The sequence below is a fragment of the Rhinopithecus roxellana genome, chromosome 3 (genome assembly GCF_007565055.1).
Source record: "Rhinopithecus roxellana isolate Shanxi Qingling chromosome 3, ASM756505v1, whole genome shotgun sequence".
Taxonomy (NCBI): Eukaryota; Metazoa; Chordata; class Mammalia; order Primates; family Cercopithecidae; genus Rhinopithecus; species Rhinopithecus roxellana.
The window spans coordinates 132,920,670-132,942,002 of NC_044551.1; the positions used below are offsets into that span (position 1 = coordinate 132,920,670).

The window sequence follows — 21,333 nt, forward strand, 5'->3', positions numbered from 1 at the left end:
AATATGTACTGTACTTAACTCCACTAGAGTCGTGAATTTGTTTTCTTCCTCCCTAAACTGTGAGTTTTATGAGAACACAAAGTCTGTCATTCCTTCCATATTCCCAGTACTAAAAGTATTCCCTTACACATCAGAAACATGAAATAAATATGTCTGGAATACGAGGTAATTCAAGATTGATTCAAGTCCTGAGGCACAGGTAAAGTGTTATATTTGAAGAAGCAAAGGGATAAATTATTTCCAGTTAGGAGGAAAGAGGGTGAGAAATACTTGAAAGATCTAGATCAAGATTCCTGAATGACAGCTATACTAAAGTTTAGACATTATTTTCTTAATAATGATAAATATTCTGAGTTTTTGAATAAGAATCATGTGTCAACACATAGTATGAAAACTATATGTAAGATGGTTTGCACAGAAGAAAAAAAGGAACCTAGTTAGAAAATTATTGGACAAGCGAGGTGAATGATAAGCAGGGCTATCCTGGAATCAGCTTGTACTGGTTTGTGAGAGCCAATTGCTAAGTTTTTGGAAGCATTGTGAGCCAGTTTTTACATATCATTATTATTAAAAGCTGAATTATATACACTTATAATTAAATAATTTACATAAAAATAAAGGTAATAAATACCCCTGAACTACTCACTTTATAATTATTTTACTATATTTTACTGTTATCTATGTGCTCAAGATAACATGTGTCTGTATGGTAGAAGTAATATAAAATGGGGTACTAATGTACATTTCTTTCCAATTCAGTGTTTCGTAGCATTATGATGGTAGCTTGAAATTGGTCACGATGAGAGTGTTTACACTATAGCAATTGGCAACTGCTACAGCTATGACGTGAGCTATGGTTTTGTTGATTGTCTAGATTTAAGGAAAAAAGAAGACAATTACAAAAATATAGATTAAATTTATAACTGTGTCATGTTTATAGCCATTCATTTCTGAGTAGCACAAAAATTTATGCAAGTCTTCTATTATAATATCAAAAGTTATTATCCAGATGTTGATAATGAACAAAATTTTAACACATCTTTATATTTGCACACCATTTATGCTAGGATTGCATTTATTCATCAATTGCAACCATAGCTTGGTTGCTATAGGTACAAGGGCTTGGCAAAAATTAACAAAAACACTGTATGAGAATCAATTGCATTTATAAAATTTACATTAAACAGTATTGTGTATTTAATCATAATTTTGAAATTGTGAACTACACAATTCAACCAAGGTTTTTATTGGTGTAAAAAACCTTTACACCAATAAAACAATACATATAGCTTCATTTTTTTGAGATGGAGTTTTGCTTTTGTTGCCCAGTCTGGAGTGCAATGGCACTGTCTTGGCTTACTGCAAACTCTGCCTCCTGGGTTCAAACGATTCTCTTGCCTCAGCCTCCCGAGTAGCTGGGATTACAGGCATGCATCACTATGCCTGGCTAATTTTTGTATTTTTAGTAGAGCCGGACTTTACTGTGTTGGTCATGCTGGTCTTGAACTCCCGACCTCAAGTGATCCACCTGCCTTGGCCTCCCAAAGTGCTGGGATTGCAGGCATGAGCCACTGTGCCCAGCCATTCAGAAATCTTGATTTGGGTAATTAAACAATAATGATCATATGTATGTTTTTATATACATATGCAGGAATGCTGACAGTTAAACATTTAGCATCACACTGCTGGTAGTATGACTTCCGTAGTAGAAATGGAGGGAAAGGATACCTTTAAAAATATTTGGAGGTGTAAAAACTGATTAAATGTGATTCAGAGGTAAATACAGTTTTGAGGCCTATTGACATATGTAGTTTGGAGAAATATAAAGAACAAGAAGAAAAGACTTAAGAGAAATAATGTTCAATTATTGATTGTTGCGGCTTCCAGTGGAATGTGCTTAGTAGATCAGGTGAAATATTCATATTGAGAGATGTACAGATTTGAGAGTTACCTGTATGCCCTCAAAGTATTGTAAAAATGACAAAAGAAAGAAATTGGTCTAGAAAAATCTTTGAGAGAAAACTCAGTATTAGAGGAAAGAAGAAAAAGGATATACAGAGAAGGTATCAAGAGTAGCCAGAGAAATAGGAAGAGAGCTGGAAAACCAGAGAAGTCTGGTGAAGAAGGAATATCAAAAAGGACCTTATTGATGGAGATAGTAACATGCAGAATTCATCATCAGACTCTTGTTGGTGTTTTGTTTAAAAATGTAACCTAGAGGGAAAAATAAAAGGATTTAGATTGGAACAGGTCAGCACAGTGGACAGTAAAAGAGCGTATGATGTAAATATTCCCTTAAAAGAATAGAGAGCACCTAGGTAATTTCTCTTTCGGAATATCTGTAGGTCTGTCCTTGGGAACTATGAGTCTGCTCTTTCAACATTAGAACTACTAATCCCCAATAAAACTCTAGAAGGTTACATTTAGATTATCTTGGCAGAATCATGAAGGTAGTCCATAGATTCGGAGACCGGAAGAGTCCTTGAGATAATTTGCATGCCAAATACCTCAAAATTGAGTCATAGCAGTTGGTAACTTCTGGTATGATCTCAAATATTCACATGATAGCAAAATACAGTAGTTAATCCAATTGCTTACAAAATAAAAGACATGTGGACTGCACCTAACAGAGACACATACTCAAAACTGCAGTGAAAACTTTATTTGATATATGCTGTAACAAAAAGTGCATGTGGGTACAGGGCACTGTGGGTTGCTGGGTAGCCAGGACACAGTGAAGAGAGGAGGAGCAGTTGGCCACTGAATAAGCTTCTCAAATGATGCCCACAGCAGTTATCCTGTTGGAAGAAGGGACTGATAGTTCCCAAGGCATCCCCCAGCTTGTGAGTAACATCAGTGCCTGACACGTGATTGCTGAGAGTGGAAGAACCACCCTGGGTTCTTATGGTGCAGATAACCTTATTATGGATGGCAGAGGCAAGCAACAATTTTCCTGAAGCATCTCGAAGTTGTCCATCCTGCAACAAAGACTTCAATGGGCATTGCCAAATATCAAGATGCTGAGGTGAGTAATGGCACCACCTCAGTGACCTTGCTGGCTGCAGAGTTTCTGAAGCAGGTGAAACCTTATGTAGAAGAAGGTTTGCACCCGAAGATCATCATTCCAGCTTTCTGAACAGCCATCCAATGGGCAGTTAATGATAGCAAAGAGATCACTGTGACCATGAAGAAGACAGAAAAAGCGGAGCAGAAGAAGCTGTTTGGAGAAATGTGCCATCCTGCTCTGAGCTCCAAGCTCATCTCCCAGCAGAAAGCCTTCTTTGCAAAGATGGTGGTTGATGCAGTGATGATACTCGATGGTTTGCTGCAGCTTAAAATGTTTGGAATCAAGAAGATACAGGGTGGAGCCCTAGAGGATTCCCATCTGGTAGCTGGTGTTGCATTCAAGAATTTCTTTCATGCTGGGTTGGAAATGCAACCACAAAAGTGCCATAATCCCAAGATCGCACTTTTAAATGTTGAGCTTGAGTTGAAAGTTGAGAAAGATAATGCTGAGATCAGAGTCCTCACAATGGGGAATTACCAGGCAATTGTTGATGCTGAGTGGAACATTCTCCATGACAAGTTAGCGAGGATCCATCATTGTGGAGCCAAAGTTGTCTTGTCCAAACTTTCCAATGGGAATGTGGTCACTCAGTACTTTGCTCACAGGGGCAGATTCTGTGCTGGCCAAGTACCTGAGAAGGATCTGAAGAGGACAATGATGGCCTACAGAGGGTCAATCCAGACCACTGTGAATGCTCTGTCAGCAGACATGCTGGGCAGCTTCCAGGTGTTTGAGGAGACCCTGACTAGAGGTGAGAGGTATAATTTCTTTACTGGCCTCCCAAGGCCAAGACATACACCTTTATCCTACACAGTGATGCCACAGCTTATGGAGGAGACAGAACAGTTCATGCCTAATGCCATCATGATTGTCAGGAGGACCATCGAAAATGATTTGGTGGTGGCTGGTGGTGGGGCCATTGAGATAAAGCTCTTCAAGTACCTGTGGGATTAGCAAGGACTATTCCAGGAATGCAGCAGCTGGATTGGGGTGTATGCTAAGGTCTTCGAGATATCCTATGGCAGCCATGCGACAATACTGGCTTTGATACCACAAGCATTCTTAACAAGCTGAGGGCATAGCATGCCCAGAGAGGCACATGGTATGGCATGGACATCAACAATGAGGATATTGCTGACAACTCTGAGACCTTCGTATGGGAGCCAGCTATGTGCCAGGAAGAGCACTGTCATCAGAGAAATGAATTGTCTTGCACCTTGATTTTGGACTTCCCAACCTCCAGAACTGTAAGAGATAAATTCCCATTGTTTAAGCCATCCAGTCTATAGTATTTTGTTATGACAGTTCAAGCTAACAAATACGATAGAATATTTGCTAATTGAGATAGCTCTGATAGTTTTCAGGGCACACATAGGGCTGCCACAAAAAATATGACCAACTGGGTGGGTTATAACAACAAACATTTATTCTCTCACAACTTGGGAGGTTAGATGTTCAAAAATCAAGGTGTTGACAGAGCCATGCTCCATCTAAATGGTCTAGAAAATAATTTTTTCTTACCATTCTCCGAGTTTCTGATGTTCCTTGGCTTGTAGCTTCATCATTCTGATCTCTGCCTCCATCTTCAGATGGCCTTCTTTTCTGTGCATGCCTCTGTGTGTCTGTCTTATAAGGATACTAGTCACTGGACTTAGGGTTCACCCTAATCCAGAATGTCCTCCTTTTAACTTAATTATATCTATAAAACCCTATTTCCAAATAAGGTCACACTCTGAGGTTCTGGGTGGATATAAATTTTGGGAGGATACTGTTCAATCCCCTACAGCTGATAGTGAAGTACAAATTTTCAGTAAATATTAAAATACTTCTAAAAATTACAGATGTGAATTTTCTAAGTAATACAAATTATATTCTGATTTATTTTGTGTCACATTCTAACTCATTTTTTTTTCCGTTTCATTTAATTTCTCTTTCCCTCATTGCTCCTGTGTCAGAAGGCCATGGCTTACCCATGAGAAACGATAAACTCTCTCTTGTGGTTGATATTTATGGGAATGCAAGCTGACAGGTAAGCTGATGCACTCTTTCTTAAATATTTGACCCACAAATGTAGCCAGACAATTGAAAAAAATCTGTGTTTCCTAGCTTGTGTGGTTATATTAATATCAGACAAAGTAAACCTCCAGACAAGGAAAATTGCCAGAAATAAAGAGGACACTTCCTAATGATAAAAGGGTCAATTCATCAGAAAGACATATCTTAAATGTGTATGTGCCCAATAAAAAAGTTTCAAAATCTGTGAAGTGAAACAAGATATTCTCAAATCAATAATCACAGTTGGGCATTTTTAACACTCCACTATTAGTAACTGATATACTATCTAGACCAAGAATATTGATAAAGAGATAGAAAATTTAAACAGTACTGTCAACATATCTGGCCTAAATAACATTTATAGAACATTTCACCCAACACTGCAAAATACACGTCCTTTTCAAGTATATGTGAGAAATTCACCAATATAGGCAACTGGATAGACCAAAAGAAGTCTCAACAAATTAAAAAAAAAAAAAAAAAAAAAAAAAAAAAAAAAAAAAAAGGAAATCTGATTGAGTATTCCCTAACTTCAATAGCATTACATTAGAAATCAATACAATATATAAAAATCTCTGAATATTATAAAATGGAAAAAAAAATGTTTTATCACCTTAACTTTAAAAATGAATGTCAGTGAAAGCTCTTATTCAACTCTATGAATCCCAAGTGGGGAATGAAAAATCTCCAATAAATTGTTCAAGAAAATTAACTCTCAAAACCAAGTAATCTTTTTAGAATTTATTGTTTATGGAGCTCTTTACAGTTGTCTTATGTATTGCCATTGACCACTCGCTTGCTACATCAAGAAAAATGTATTCAGCATTATAAATAATGCTTTCATATGGCCCAAGATTATTTACTTGAATATTCTATATTACTTTTCATGGTCTCATTCATTTAAAACCTCTAGGATCTCAAAGTCTTCCTGGAACCAGAGAGGGGACTGCTAATTGTCTTGGAAATGTAAAATAAACAATTTTTCTACATATGTTAGTGCCACTGTTTATTGACTATTTGCTCGGCTCTGATGTAATTGGGGTCATTAGGGAAGCAAAAACAGCTCCCATCCTGTCAGTGCCTGACCTTTAAACTAGTCGTACATTCTGTGTTACTGGATGTTAAACAAGCTAGCCCTTTCATGGCATGGTAGCTGTTGTTGCAATGCAAGCAGGAGTAGAGAGGTGCCATTCCTTGTTGAAAACTTTTTTGGAAAAAAAAAAAAAATAAGTCTTCTGCTGCAGACATGGTGTTCCAAAAATCAGACAAAATATATTTCATGGAAAATCTATTTTGAGTTCGACATTCATTTGAAAAGCTAAAACTAGCATCCGGATAAAAAAAGGAAGGGATGAAACATCAAACTGAAAATATCTTCCTATATTGTGACATTTTAGCAAATGTAAATGAAACCACCTTTAAGGCTGTCACAAGCAAAGAAATCCAACTGGGGTCTTGATGACTGAAGGAATGTTAAAGAATCTCTCATCAGCAGACCATAAAGAATAAAGCAAAAGCTATCAGTAATGTGCAGATGTTATCAGGATGTGACTACAGCACAACCCCGCATCCCGATGAAGAGACAAAACTGCAGATGTTTAACATATTACAGGAACTAACCGCAAATTCTGTTTTGCTTCTCCTACTTTATAGTGTTTAATTTTTTTTTTTAAAGACACATGAATTGCACTTTGGAAGAACTTCCTCCAACCTCAATCACTTTGTAAGTCTAAATGCTTCCTACTAGAATGGAGGGAGTTCTGGGTAAAGTGGCATATAAATTACTACGTGAGTGTGGGCAGTGGGAAGTATGCAGGGAAGGGATGTGTTTAAGCGTTTATATGGAGGTGGTGGGAAGAGAGTGCTCATCATTGTGTGATAATGGAAGCCTAGGTGTGAGATAGAGACCCATACACTGATTTGACAACAAACCTACTTTAAATCTGCTTCAATCCTGGCAAACCAAAAGAACGCATTGAAACTTCAATTTGTTAAACAAAGTAGAACACATTTGAAGATGTGAAGCCAATAATTCTGCCCAGATGACTTTTTTTCTTTTAAAGTTATAGATAGAGTAACAGTTTGATAGATAATTTATTTACTTTTCAAAGGAATTGTTTATCTTTTACTAACTGCCCCTCCTTAGTGAGAATTATTTTAGTGGAACGGCTGGGGTTTCATGATGTTCTTGAAAATGGCCAATTATCAAATCATGAAAAGGTATACTAAGACATGTATTTCTTTCATTTTGATTAGTTAGTTTAGACATACTCATGTTGCAGGAAAATTTTGTTTTTCAAAAAGAACCCAGTCTATCTATTGTGCTCAGCTGCTGGCTTGATCCCAGGTTAGAGTGGGGGTCAGCAGCTGGGGTGAGTAGGTCAGTTTGCTGGTGCCCTCTTCTGTCAGACACAGGTCTCTGCTGGCCTTTGTCCCCTCTGCTTTCCATCCGCAGTTCTGTTCTCTCCCAAGGAGCCAGCATGACCTTGCCCTTCAGGGCCTTTATTCAGGACCAGTCAACGTCAGCTGGGTCACGTGGACTGAAGACTACAGAACAAAAACAAAAAAGGAAGAAGGGAGGTACTTTTTGAAAAAGAACAAGATGACCTCTTTGAGATTAAAAACATAAAACACACTAAAACACACAAATCAATTTTGGCGATGGGCTTTTACTTCAGGGAAAAACATGTAATTTACTTTGGAAAGAGTAAATATTAGAAAGCATACCAAAGAATGACACTCTACTTTTGGTGAAAATGATTAAGTTTGTATGTTTATGAGGATGAAAACTCATAGATAGGTATTACCTAGAACGAAGAGTGGCTTAATATGTATCCTCAAAATAATTTTCTTTGAGATTCAGGAAAGAATAAGGGCAGAAAATGGGAGTTAACATATTGTACTTTCCATAGGAAAGAGACAGAAGAGATACACAATGAAAAAGATAGTCCTGCTTGATGTTACAAGGCTTGAGTAAGTAATTCCAAACCGATTATTTAAAAACAAACCAAACCAATGGCAAAAACATTTTTTGGTTTTAAAGCACACTCATCTATTTATGTCCACATGGACTAAATACAGTAGAAAGTAAACACTGTTCATCTTTAAAGGTTAGTTAATAGTGGGACTCTATACATTCTCTTCATCTCTCTCTGTTCCTAGTGCCTGGAACAGCATTTGGCACATTGAGAGTGTCCAATAATGTTGGTTAAATAGAATCATTGAACAAGAGTAAAGAACCCTGTTCTGAATACTGAACAAAGTAAAATATTCAAATATTTGAATATTTCAACACTCTCTGTCTCAGGGGCCATCTCAGCTTGTAAGAAAATTTCACGTATTTTTTATGCCAGGGTAGGCAACTACAGAGGAAATGAAAGAAATTCTTTAGCGTAAGGTTGTTCCACCTTTTGCCAAGTTGTGACCGGCTGAAAAACTCAAAACATTTTGAGGAGATGCTATCTGCCATGGGGATTACCACAATACATGTAGGATCAAAGAAAATTTCACATTTTACCCTGGTGATTAGCTATAATTAAATAAAGTAAGTCTTTTTAAACTTCATTAGCAGCAAGACATTTGCTACAGCAGAGTGGGCACAAATCATCCATTCTTAATTAAAAGATAATCCACAGGATGGCCATAATCTTCTTCTAAAAATACACCATTTCCCCTGAAAGATTTTCTCATCAAATAAGGATAAATAACAGTTTCTATGAGTTTAAGCCATGAAGGAAGGATGCTCCTCCCGTTTGCTTGAGTGAGTGCTGAATGTGGCTGATAACATCACTTTGGCATGCTATTATCTAAAATGGTAGAATACCTCACTTCAGCAAAGTCTGACATAAATCTTTGAAAACAAAGACATTGCATATGTATGAGCTGAAATAGATATGACAGTGTTGGCACATTAATATTCCTGTCACTAGGGGGTTTCAAACTTTTAAGGAGAAGATGGGAATGAATTCAGACTGTAGCTGGTAAAATAGGGCAACATACAGTAGGACAATTAGGCATGAGGAACCATCATAAAACACGCACAGAGAAAGGATTCCCCTGCTCCCTGCCTTTGGTAAAAAAAATGACTGTAGGATCATTTCTTGGGAATGCCAAGAATAATTAATTTGGCTTAGAGATCTGCATGGTTGTTCTAAACATACTAATAAGAATATTCCACAAAGACCAGTCCCAATCAATAGAAGAGAGAATGGGTTTTTCATGTGTAGCCACTGTGGTGGTTCGTGGTAACAGATGTTTCCACTTATTCCACAACAACTGTCATTAAAAGTAACTGTGGGTCCTAATTGAACAGTTCTCCACCTAGTTGGATCTGTGCAGAAAATAGTTATGTTATTGTATGTCCTACAATTACTTTCTTTTCCTGTTTTTGCTTGCTGATATGATAAGCTTTACCATGATCTTTATACTTAATTTCTCTGGAAGAAGTAAATGAATGAAAAATAAACTTGTTTTTACTCCATCTTACCCTCTAGAGTATTACTATGTGTTGGAAAAACATCTACTTAGAGATGCCAACCATTTTTAGAATATCTTTGTAAATCATCAATTTCTAGAAAATCACTACTTACCAAGGAAGATGACATAACTGTTGTATTAGATTACATTCTGCATCGGTAATTCTGTATGCTAAGAGTTATTCAACACTATGTCTTAATGAAAAATAGTCACTAAGTTTCAGTTCTGGTGTTTGAAACTTATGTTGAAATGTTAGAATTTTTCTTTTGATAAAACATATGTGTTGATCTGGTGAGTGGAAATGAGGGGCTGGACTGCTTGAAGGCTTTTTACCAAAAGCTTTTTGGACACAGTGCTCTAGCCCTGGGAGGCTTGGTCTGAGACCTGACAGCAGTCGTCCAGATGGAGAAAAAAGGCTTCAAAACCTTCCCTTTTGACAAAGAGACATGAAATAATATCTGACAAAGCCATCTCAAGCAAATATGATGGCAAGCCAGCAATTATGTAGGCTACAAAGGAGAGCACATCTCACTTCCAAATGTCTTTTTTTTTTCTTCAAATTGTACTTATAACAACTCATAGAGGCGCTTAGGTCAGTATTTTTAGAAACAATTTAATGTATGACTGTGCCTTAGGTTTGGTTAAACTCCTTTATTACACTAATGCTATTTGTCATTTCATGCATATGTCAGCATTGTTTTTGAATGGCAAAAAAAAAAAAAGGTTGGGAAGAAACCAAGCACAAAGAAAGGCTCTTGCAGCTCACTATATACAACTTTATTTTAGAAAGAAAGAAATATTCCAAGAAGATAGGTTATATGACACTTGCAAAGCATTGGGATCTCTTAAATGCAGTCATATGTTGAAAGAAATAAATTAAATAATATTGGACCAAAAAAATGACAGCAAAATTGACCAGGTCAAGCTGCATAGCTTCCCTCTTTAATCTCAGACTGTCTGCAAATATATTGTTCTTAATCTTGGAAAATAGGTAAGAGAAAAGCTTTTCCAAAGATCTGAAAATATTTTGTTTTGTTAGTACAATACTAAACTGTGAAGAATTTACATGTACAAAATAAATTTTGATTCAAACTTACACATAAATCATCATTAAAAGCATATATACTCCATGAATTGAAGCCCAAGTTTCAACTAGGATGAATAGTAATAATAATAATAATGATAAATGAGATGAAACGTATACTTCACAAATAACTGCAATATATGCTTCCTCAAAATGTTTCCTTTTTTGTTTCATAATAATCAAGCTGTTCCTGATGGCAGATACATCTCAAATAAGCAAAGTGCTCATGGTATAAAATTATTGACACGAATTGTAAATGAAAACAAAGCTACTTGGTCCATTAAAATGTTCTCTTTCATGTTGATTTATTGCAGAAAAATAATAAATTGCAGCCTCTTCTTTTTCCTCTGACATATTTGGGATACTTTACATGACTTTGAAAGGGCTTAATTATTTTACCACCCACTGTAGAATATTCTGAAGAGGGGAAGAAAAACATGTATTTACTTTCCTGTGGCCATTTCTTACTGTCTGATCCATTGCTTGGGAATACCAAATATATTGTTTAATGGGAAAGAAAAAAATAAATCAAAGATATCAAAAATTATATTAGAAGTTACTTGATAAGAGGTAATCAATCCATTCACCACATGGTCTATGGTATAAAGACACTGCAAGTTCTCTGATACCCACATCTGCTAATCAAGTTACTAGTAAAGGGGCTGTAGATAAGGATGCTCCTGAAATTGACCATAAATACTAGTTACTATTTAAAAATAGTAAGATGTAGTCTTACTAGAAAGACTTACTACACTAGAAAGATGTAGTCTTCTCTACCACATTCACACAAAGAAGTTTCCTTATACCCTCACTATTTCTTTCTTGGGATAACCTCTTTTGTTCTATCAGATTGTACAGATTGAATTTGTTGTGAAATTATGTTTTCTGCTAGCTATGAAAGAACAAGAATTTCAGTATACCACTGAAAAAGCCATCATATTCTTTTATTTATTATGTATAAAGCATCTATTATGATTTAGACACTTACAAAAGCTAGCATTTATTAAAACATTTCAAATATTTAAATATGTTTGGTTTCAAAGATAAACTATATTATATCTTGTTTGTTTGAAGATAAACTATATTATATCTTGTTTGTTTGAATAAAATGTTTGTCTCACTTTTTAGCACACCAGATGCATTTCCTTGTTTGACTTAAACAAAAACGGTCATGGGTTTGATTTTATATGGAGTTAAACATTTAGTAAAATAGCTGTTTTATATGAAATGCAGAACACAAATATCTGCAAACAAATGTGAATTTGGTATTACCAATGAAGAATATACCCTAAGTCACTGGTACCATTTAATCTTATGTGCGATAGCATTTTCTTATCTAGCAAAACAAGTCCTCCATCATCTGTTACCATTTTATATAAAATAAATAAAACACCAACTTCTTTTCTTATCCATGCATTGCTTATTCCTTGAAAAAACAGATACGTTTTATAAAAGAAGTTGTTATATTAAGATGTATGTCTGCTTTTCTTCAGAAGACAGATTAGAGTGCTTCAGCTGCCACTAAAGTTGTCGCTCTTTGTAACAAAATGTAATGCTGCATATATAAAAATGCAAAGTGTAATGTAGAGTCAAATGTCTCTCAGCACAAGAGTTGTTCGTTTTAGCACCCATTTTGTTGGTATTTATCAACTTACTAATTATAGGCAAATTGCTTCCAACACGAAAACTGTGATGATTAGCAGTTTTTTCTGCTAACTCTAGTCTACTGTAGTTCCGGTAAAGAATGTCAATAATCCAGATTCCTTTCTTTTTCCTGGCTTAGAATGTGTAAAAATAAATTCATCAGGCTAGCATTTCTCAACTTTTGGGAAACGTGGTTTGGAAGGATGGGGGTGGGAAGAGGAAAAGGAATGGATAGCTAATCAAGAAGGTCTACATGCCTCTTCCCATCAATTGTGCAATCTTGAAGGCATACTTGAGACTAATCTGTCTATCACATAATGGAATTAGGTAATCCCAGTCTTACTAACCGAGTGAATACATTTGTGCATTGCAAGGGAAGTGCATCAATCACTAGAATACAGCATAAGATACCTATATTAAAGAAGGGAGTAAGAAAGAGTTTTAAGAACTAGCTCACATGCCATCACTGATAACCAGAAAATGGGTGGCATATATTGTTTTAAACCTTTCACAGAACTATGCAGCAGAGCTACATCATACTGCTTGGTCAGACATAAAACAGTTTGTAACCTTCAGCCTTCCATTACAATCCTTTAAAGTGAGCTCAAATGAAAATGGGAGGAACATGCCAATCTAGAAAATGTTTTCATAACATGCAATGCAATAAAAGGTTGAATTTTCTATCACCATTGCTAATTTCACCCATTTGTTTCTCATTATAATAAGGAAACAGGATTAAATGGAAAATTTTACAGTTCACAGAATACATTACACTGCAGAAATGTCTGTAGCAAATACTGACTTAGTGTCTTAACCAACTTACATGCCTCTAAGTGACTATTTCTCCCTGGTATGAAGTTTCTATAATTTTAAAGTTATATTGGCAGGTTCCAGTCAACAAGGATATCTGCAATGTCCTTCTTTCTCCAATACATTGCTTTTAGTCTAATTGCTTATTTGCAGTCTCAGCAAGCAGAGAGAAGAATTTTATCCTCTTTGCCTTGTCTCTGAATACTAACTAGCTGGCCAAGCCAAGGCTCTCTAAAGAGAGAAACTGCATGGGAGACACACTGCATTTGACACAGTCAAGAGGTAAAAGAAAGAGCAAAACAAAAGTCTATTCAGAACTGAATCCTGTGATATTCTCCCCCATCCCCCAACCCCTTTAAAAATAAAGAGAAAGGGGTGAAATACCCATAAATCCATGCCTGAATGCCTGAGGATGTCAGAATAAAGGACAATGAATGACAGGTGACCGTCAGTCTAATTCTCAGTCTCCAAGTTATCACTTTTTGGCATTGTTGAACAAAAAATTGTATACATAACAAGGAATTATGTCATGAGTTCTCTATGAATGCACAGACAGTTTCAATATGGGAGAAGAACTTAAGTATTTCCACATGGGCATATGCATTTCCTTCCAGTTCTGTGTATTTTTCCTGGAAAATGTCCTGAAATTATTGTTTTTCTAATGACAAGAATGCTAAATAACTTTGGGGAAAATGCTGAAGGGTTATTAAACTGCTTGCCTTTTAATTCTTTTTTTAAGAATGGGAGATATAACTTGATATATAAAACTTCTTGCACATGTTGCTACATTTTTAAAAAAGAAATAAGAACCAACTGATGAGAGTTTTTCTGTTTGATTTTTAAAAGACTCTTCTCAAGCTATTTTCCCCCAAGATCTCTTTATGCTTTCATCCTCACAGACTGCCTTAATCCTCCTGTCTTTGTTGTTCCAATGTCTGATCAGCTTGTTCTACCCCACATTTGCTAGAACTGAAACTTGACTTCAGGCACTTGCAGTTATAAATCCCTACAAACCTACAGGGTTTCCAGAGAAAGGTGGAGAGTGCTGAAGCAGGAAAGGTTTTGATGGTTATTTAAATAATGTATATTAACTTGTCTGTTGCATTTACTACAGGTACAGAGAGATAAATGTGGAGTGATGGAGTAATTTGTAATTAAAATAAGTTTGGCCTCTTCTCAGATTACTGGCACACTCCAGTCTGTTGACCATCTGTAGTAGGACAAAGATTCTATTCTGAGTTCCATTGGGCTGGGTAAGAAACACAACGACACAGAGCCCCAAGTTTCTACATCTTACCACAGTGGGCATGAAGAAAGTTTATTGTGGCCACTCTTCTGATGTCAGATATAATCAGGCGTTCAGAGGAGTATAGAGATAGTAGTCTGTATCACTGCAAACACAGGGCACCATTCTGGGGAAGTGCCACTGGTGGTATCACTCCAGCAGGTGTAATTAAACGTTCTAAGCCTTTTGAGAGAAATTAAGAAGGGAAAGTGTGTAACTGAAATGAATTAAAAAAACACAGGAGTAAGTTATATCTTTTTTCCTTTTCCTTGCTATAAAGGAAAAATAAATCTTAAAAGTAGGAACATGACAGAATTCTATTTCACTGTTAAAGATGAACAATAGTTTTTTCACATTTGACAGTGAAATACACAGAACTCTCTCATATGAACAATAATTTGTTCATATTTAACAGTGGAATACACAGAATTCTCTCATGTTCCTACTTTTAAAGTTTGGAAATTAAAAGTACTTGATAGGAAACAGTCATCTTAGTCTTCAAGAAATTCATTTGTATGGGAGGCTGACGCGGGCAGATCACGAGGTCAGGAGTTCGAGACCAGCCTGGCCAACATAGTGAAGCCCCGTCTCTACTAAAAATACAAAAAATTAGCTGGGCATGGCGGCAGTTGCCTGTAATCCCAGCTACTCGGGAGGCTGAGGCAGGAGAGTGGCTTGAACCCAAGAGAAAGGGGTTGCAGTGAGCCGAGATCGGCCATTGCACTCCAGGACGACAGAGTGAGACTCCATCTCAAAAACAACAACAGCCAAAAAAATAAAAAATAAAAAGAGAAAGAAATTAATTTGTAGATTATTTGACAAACTGATAATATGAGAACCAACCTTGATCTCATATAAAACTTATTTTTGCACAAAAGTGTACAAGATTCCTGGATTCCATTTTTCTTTTTTCCCCCATTTACAGTAGATACAACTTAAACTGCTTCATCTGAGTATTTATTCCAGGAGCTCAAGCAGAAATGATTATGTCTAATACCTGAAAATGTTTTCATATAGTAGCTGTAATTATTTGTACTTATTTGTAGTAATTCTATTTCTACCTCTTATTTATGATGGTTCTCATAAAAAAAAATCTCCTGGGGAAAACAGCAATTAAAAAATCTTCCTGTTATAATTGATATTGACAGGTTTACAGAAGCTAAACTTGAAAGTCACAGATAAAATTGTTTTGAACTTCAGGATTATAGTCTACTATTATTTTTGGTTAACAGAAAATACATGGGTATGAAAATTACATATGACAGTGATATGAGGAAAAGGTTTCATCTGAGAAGAAATTGGAGGCTAACTTTGAATAAGTAAAATTAAATCTATGCACATTTAAAGAGTGTGTTTTTGAGAGGGGATAAAATGATCAAAATTCCAAGTTTGCTATTGAGTAGTTGCATGAACATATTTTGTCATAAAAAAATAATAATTGCTATTTTTAAATCAATGGGTATTTTGTGGAATGTGAGTGGGTTTGTGTGTGTATGTGTGTGTCTGTGGTGGAATGATACTGAGAAGTAGGAAGAGTTATGTTGGGAATAATACTGTTTCATACTAGAGACTTTTCAAAATGAAGATATATAATTCTGCATTTGATTTATATTTAACAAGACCTACTATACAGTTGAGGGAATCCCAATTATTTTGAAAAATAATGACCTATGGGTCATTCACATCTTGACAACTCCTGATGAGGGTTCAAGGAAAAAATCAGAGTCTTAAAAATACAGTAATCTAAGTAGATCACCATCATCATGTGGTGACAGCAAGCTTTATACATTTTCTGAAAAAGATAATTATTTTATGAGCTAGGTGTATCTATGAAGTTTGATAATTTCTTTTTCTAATAACAAAGAACAATGTGGTCAGAAGGTATGAAATACTTAGCTGATCATCATTCTTAAATAGTAGGTAATAAATGCTCTCCTTCTAAAAGCAATTAAGCTTAAATGCATTAGTAACTGTATTTTAGCCAATATTTATCCTCCAGGTTGTAAGGATGCAGTGTCAGGGATAAGACGCAGAGAAATGATTACTATGAGCCAGACAGAGAGGCAGCTTGGCAGGGGTGAGTTTTGTCCTCTGGATTGAAGAAAGAGAAGTTAAGAATAGGTCTGGGAAAGGAGGAAGAGCATGATGGAAGAGGAATGAAATGAGCCAAGACACAGATATGAGGATGAATATAGGTGTAAAATGTTCAGATGGAAGAGGAATGAAATGAGCCAAGACACAGATATGAGGATGAATATAGGTGTAAAATGTTCAAACCATTACCTTCCCTTTGTAGGGATAGGTAGGTAGGTAGATAGACAGACAGAGATGGGTATGTATGGAATGGAGAACCTTATGGCTGAAGTAAAATTCTGTGATGATATTTTAGGAAAGTCTATTCTTCTGAATTGACATTATTTACATTTTATAAATAATAGAGTGACATCAACAATGGCTGGCTAGAGTTACCTGGTACTTGTCCTCCCTACAAAAAGGAACCAAAAAATGAGTAAACAACTGTATTTTGAGTACAATGACTAAGGAAGTATGCTGGAGAACACCAGGGTAATGACAAAAATACCTGTGTCACACAGAAAACCAGGATAGCAACATAAAGAGGTAAGCAAGACATCCTGCCTTTGCCACACTGCCTCCTCCACTCGGCTCAGCTCAGCGTCAGTGGAGACATCTTATGAAGGAAAGGTAAGCTGGAGATATCCAGAGGTCCCCATGGCAGCCACAAACACCAGCAATCCTGGGTGCAGGAGAGTCCCACACTCCTCATAGGCCTTTACCCCACTTTGTACAGTAGCCAGGAGTTGTCCAGCTGCATTGCCTCAGAGTAGAAGCCCACCTTGAGCAGTCTCCACCCCCATGGACTAAGCTGTTATGGCTCAGCTTTATCTTGAAACTGGACACACTACTAGAATGCATTCTTCCCCGGGGGCCAGTAGCAACCAATTCTTTCTATGGCTGAGGTCCCATTATCTTATTACCACGTTCACACTGGTGTCTGCAATACCATGACCGTTGCTGCCAAGAGCCTAGGCCAGATGGAATGAATAAGACCCCAACATGTAAACCCATGTGGCACATCACCCCTTCAGGGAACAAGCAGAGCGCTCAATAGGGTAGCCACTAAACAGTCAAATGGCTGCCTCACCCATGCACACTTGTGTTGAACAACGGACTGGTCCACTTATCCTGCACATGTCCAGCCTGAAAGCTGGTCCTATGGTGATCCGATCCCCTCAACAGACCACTGCAAATCAACTCAGCCCTGCCATACTTGTGCTCACCTGTGTCCAGCTTGACAGCTGGTCCAGTGGTGGCTACATGTCCCTGGAAAGACTTCTGCACGGCCACCCAGTCTTGCTGTACCTGCATGCACCTGCATACAATGGCACCTGGCCTGACAACCAGTGCTGCAGTGGCTTGAACCTGTGAACAGACTTCCTCAAGGCTGCATGTCATGGCCATGCTCACATGCACCTATGCCCAGCACAACTACTTGTCTGGCTGTAGCTTCATTCCCCTAACAGACTGCTGCAGAACCACCTGTCCCTGCTGTGTTCATGTACACCTGATCTAATAGCCCGTCCAGTGGTATCTCCACTTTCCCAGAAAGACAGCCACACAGCTGCTCAGCCAGCTGTACCCTGTCCAGCAGCCAGTCTAGCAGGAACCACTGCCTTCACGGAAAGCCCACAGGACTGCCTGACAATTTTCTTTGCCTACCCACATCTGTTCCTGCATCCAGCCTGATATCTCCCCTACACCCAGCAAAACTGTGCCACAATCATCATAAACTCACATAGACTAGGCCACTGAATCTGTCACAGGTGTTGCTGACAAGGATATAGTTTAATATACTGCACAGAGACCATGCTACTGAGTCCACCCAGAATGAAAGTTAACACATCATACCCAACTGACTCCCTAAGACCTATCTACAGAAAAACTCCCTATGTAAGCTACTCCATAAAATTGGAAAAAGTAACTGTTTCTCTCAATGTGCACATATAAATGTAGGAACATAGGAAAAATTTAAAAAGAAGGAAACATGACGCCCTCAAAGGAACACAGTAAGTCTCGAAGTAACAGACTTCAAAGAAACAACATTTATAAAATGACTATAAAGGAATTCAGGCATTTACAAAATGCCTTTAAAGGGTTATTATTATAAAATAATAATCTTAAGAAAGCAAGATACAAGAACAAAAACAAAAGACAACCAATTCAATGAAATCAGTAAAACGATTCATCATCTGAATGAGAAATTCAACAAAGAAATAGAGATCATAAAAAGGAACCAACAAAAATCTTGGAGCTGAACAATTCAATGAATAAAATAAAAACACCATTGAAAGCTTCAACAACTGAATAGCTCAGGCAGAATAAAATGTCTCTGAACTTGAGTACAGGTCTTTTGAAATAACCTTGTCAGAAGAGAAAGAAGAATAAGAAAGAATAATGAAGGCCTATTGGATGTACAGAATAACACCGAGCAAACAAAATTTGTATTAGAGGAGTATCGGAAGGAGAAGAGATGGCGAAACACACAGAAAACCTCTTTAACAAAATAGTAGTGAAAATTTCCCAAGTACTGGGAGAGACATGGACATTCAAACTCAGGGAGCTCAAAGACCCCCAACTGTATTAAATGCCAAAAAAAAAAAAATCCTCTTCAAGATGCATTATAATCAAACATTTAAAAGTGAAAGAGAGAGAATTCTAAAAGCAGCAAGAGAAAAGCATCAAGTCAAATATAAGACAATTATTATTAGACTATCAGCAGGCTTCTCAGCATAAATCTTGCAGGCTAGGAGAGAAGAGGATTATATACTCAAATTTATATATTCAATTTAGCAAATCTATCCCAGAAGTAAAGGAGAAATCAAGACCTTCCAAGGCAGGCAAAAGCTGAAGAAATATATAATCACTAGACTGACCTTACAAAAAGTGTTTAAGGGAGCATTACAGCTGTAAACAAAAGAACTGTAATTACTATCATGAAAATATAGGAAAGTATAGAAATCACCAGTAGAGGTAAATCCATGTATCAGACTAAGAATACCCCAGTGATGTAATTGTACTATGAAAATTTCTCAAAATTTTAGTATGAAGTTTAAAATAAAAATCATGAAAAACAACAACAGCCACAATTAGGAGCTAAGAAATATACAACAGGTAAGTAAGTAAATTAAGGCAACAAAAACACAAATTATAGGGTGGGAGGAAAAAAGTCTAGAGTACTCTCATGTGAGCAAAATTAACTTGTTTTCAGCTTAAAAAAGTCTATTATAACTATATGGCTCTTGATGTTAGCCCTGTGATCACCAGAAAGTAAGAAATTACAGCAGATAAGCAATGAGAAAGAAAGGAAACTAAGATTAGTACCAAAGAAAACCACCAAGCCACTGAGCTAAAGTAAGTGAGAAAGAAAGGAACAAAGGACCCAGAAATAGTCTTAGACCTAAAGGGAGAACTTGACTGCAATACAACAATAATAGGAGCCTTCAACACCCCCAGTTCCAACAGTAAACATATTATTTAGATTAAAAATCAATAAGGAAGCATTGGACTTAATTATACCATACAGTAAATTAATCTGACAGATATTTACAAAACAACCAGAAAACAATTAACAAAATTGTAGGAGCAAATCCTTATATATTAATAACCTTGAATGAAAATGGATTCAATTCCCCCAATTAAAAGTTATAAAGTAGCTGGACAGATAAAAATTATAGGAATAAACTATATGTTTCCTACGAGAGACTCCCCTCACTGCTAAAGACAAACAGACTGACAGTGAAGGGCTGGAGAAAGATATTTGTGCAAACAGAAAACAAAAGTGAGCAAGAATAGCCATAGTTATAATAGACAAAATTGACTTTAAATAAAGAACTATAAAAAGAGACGAAGTCCATTACATAATGATAAAGGGATCAATTCAATAAGGTAATATAACAATTGTAATATATATGCACCCAACTGCAGAGCACTCAGATATATAAAGCAAATATTATTAGACCTAAAGGAAGAAGAAGACAATAGGAGTAGGAGACTTCAACATCCCACCTTCAAAATGGACAGATTATCTAGACAAAAAAAAGAATGAAAAAACATTTGACTTAAACTACATTATAGACTGAATTAACGTAAGATACATTTAAAGAACATTTTATCCAGTAGCTGCAGAATACAGATTTTCCTCAATTGCATGTAGAACATTTTCCAGGATAGAACACATGTTAGGCCACAAAACAAGCCCAAAGAAATTTAAGAAGATAGAGATTATATCAAGTATATTTTCTGACAATGATGGTATAAAACTAGAAATCAACAATAAAAAACAATTCAGAAACTGTATAAATACATGAAAATTAAATAATATGCTTTAAAAAATCCAGTGAATCAATAAAGAAATGATAACAGAAATTTAAAATTTCTTGGAGACAAATGAGAATGGAAACACATTACACCAAAACCTAAGGGACACAGCAAAAACATTCATAAGAGGAAAGTTTATAGCGATAAATGCCTACACCAGAAAAAGAGGAAAGATCTCTAATAATAATAATAATAATAATAATAATAATAATAATAAAGATACAACCCAAGAAACTAGAAAAACAAGAACACACTAAATCCAAAATCTGTAGAAGGAAGAAAATATAAAATGGTCAGAGCATAAACAAACAAAATAGATTATAGAAAAACAATTTAAAAATTAACAAAATGAAGAGTTTTTTTTTGAAATGACAAACACAATCAATGATCCTTTAGCTAGATTAACTAAAGAAACAAGATAAATAAAATCAAAGATGAAAAAGGAGACATTACAACTGATGCCACAGAAATACAAAAGATCATAAGAGAGTATTATGAAAAACTGTGTGCCAGTAT

At 36.2% G+C, this 21,333-nt stretch overlaps 1 pseudogene; it reads left to right on the plus strand.

Annotated features, from left to right (window-relative positions):
• Positions 1 to 2,777: 2,777 nt before the first annotated feature.
• LOC104668661 lies at positions 2,778 to 18,186 on the plus strand (annotated as a pseudogene).
• Positions 18,187 to 21,333: the final 3,147 nt, after the last annotated feature.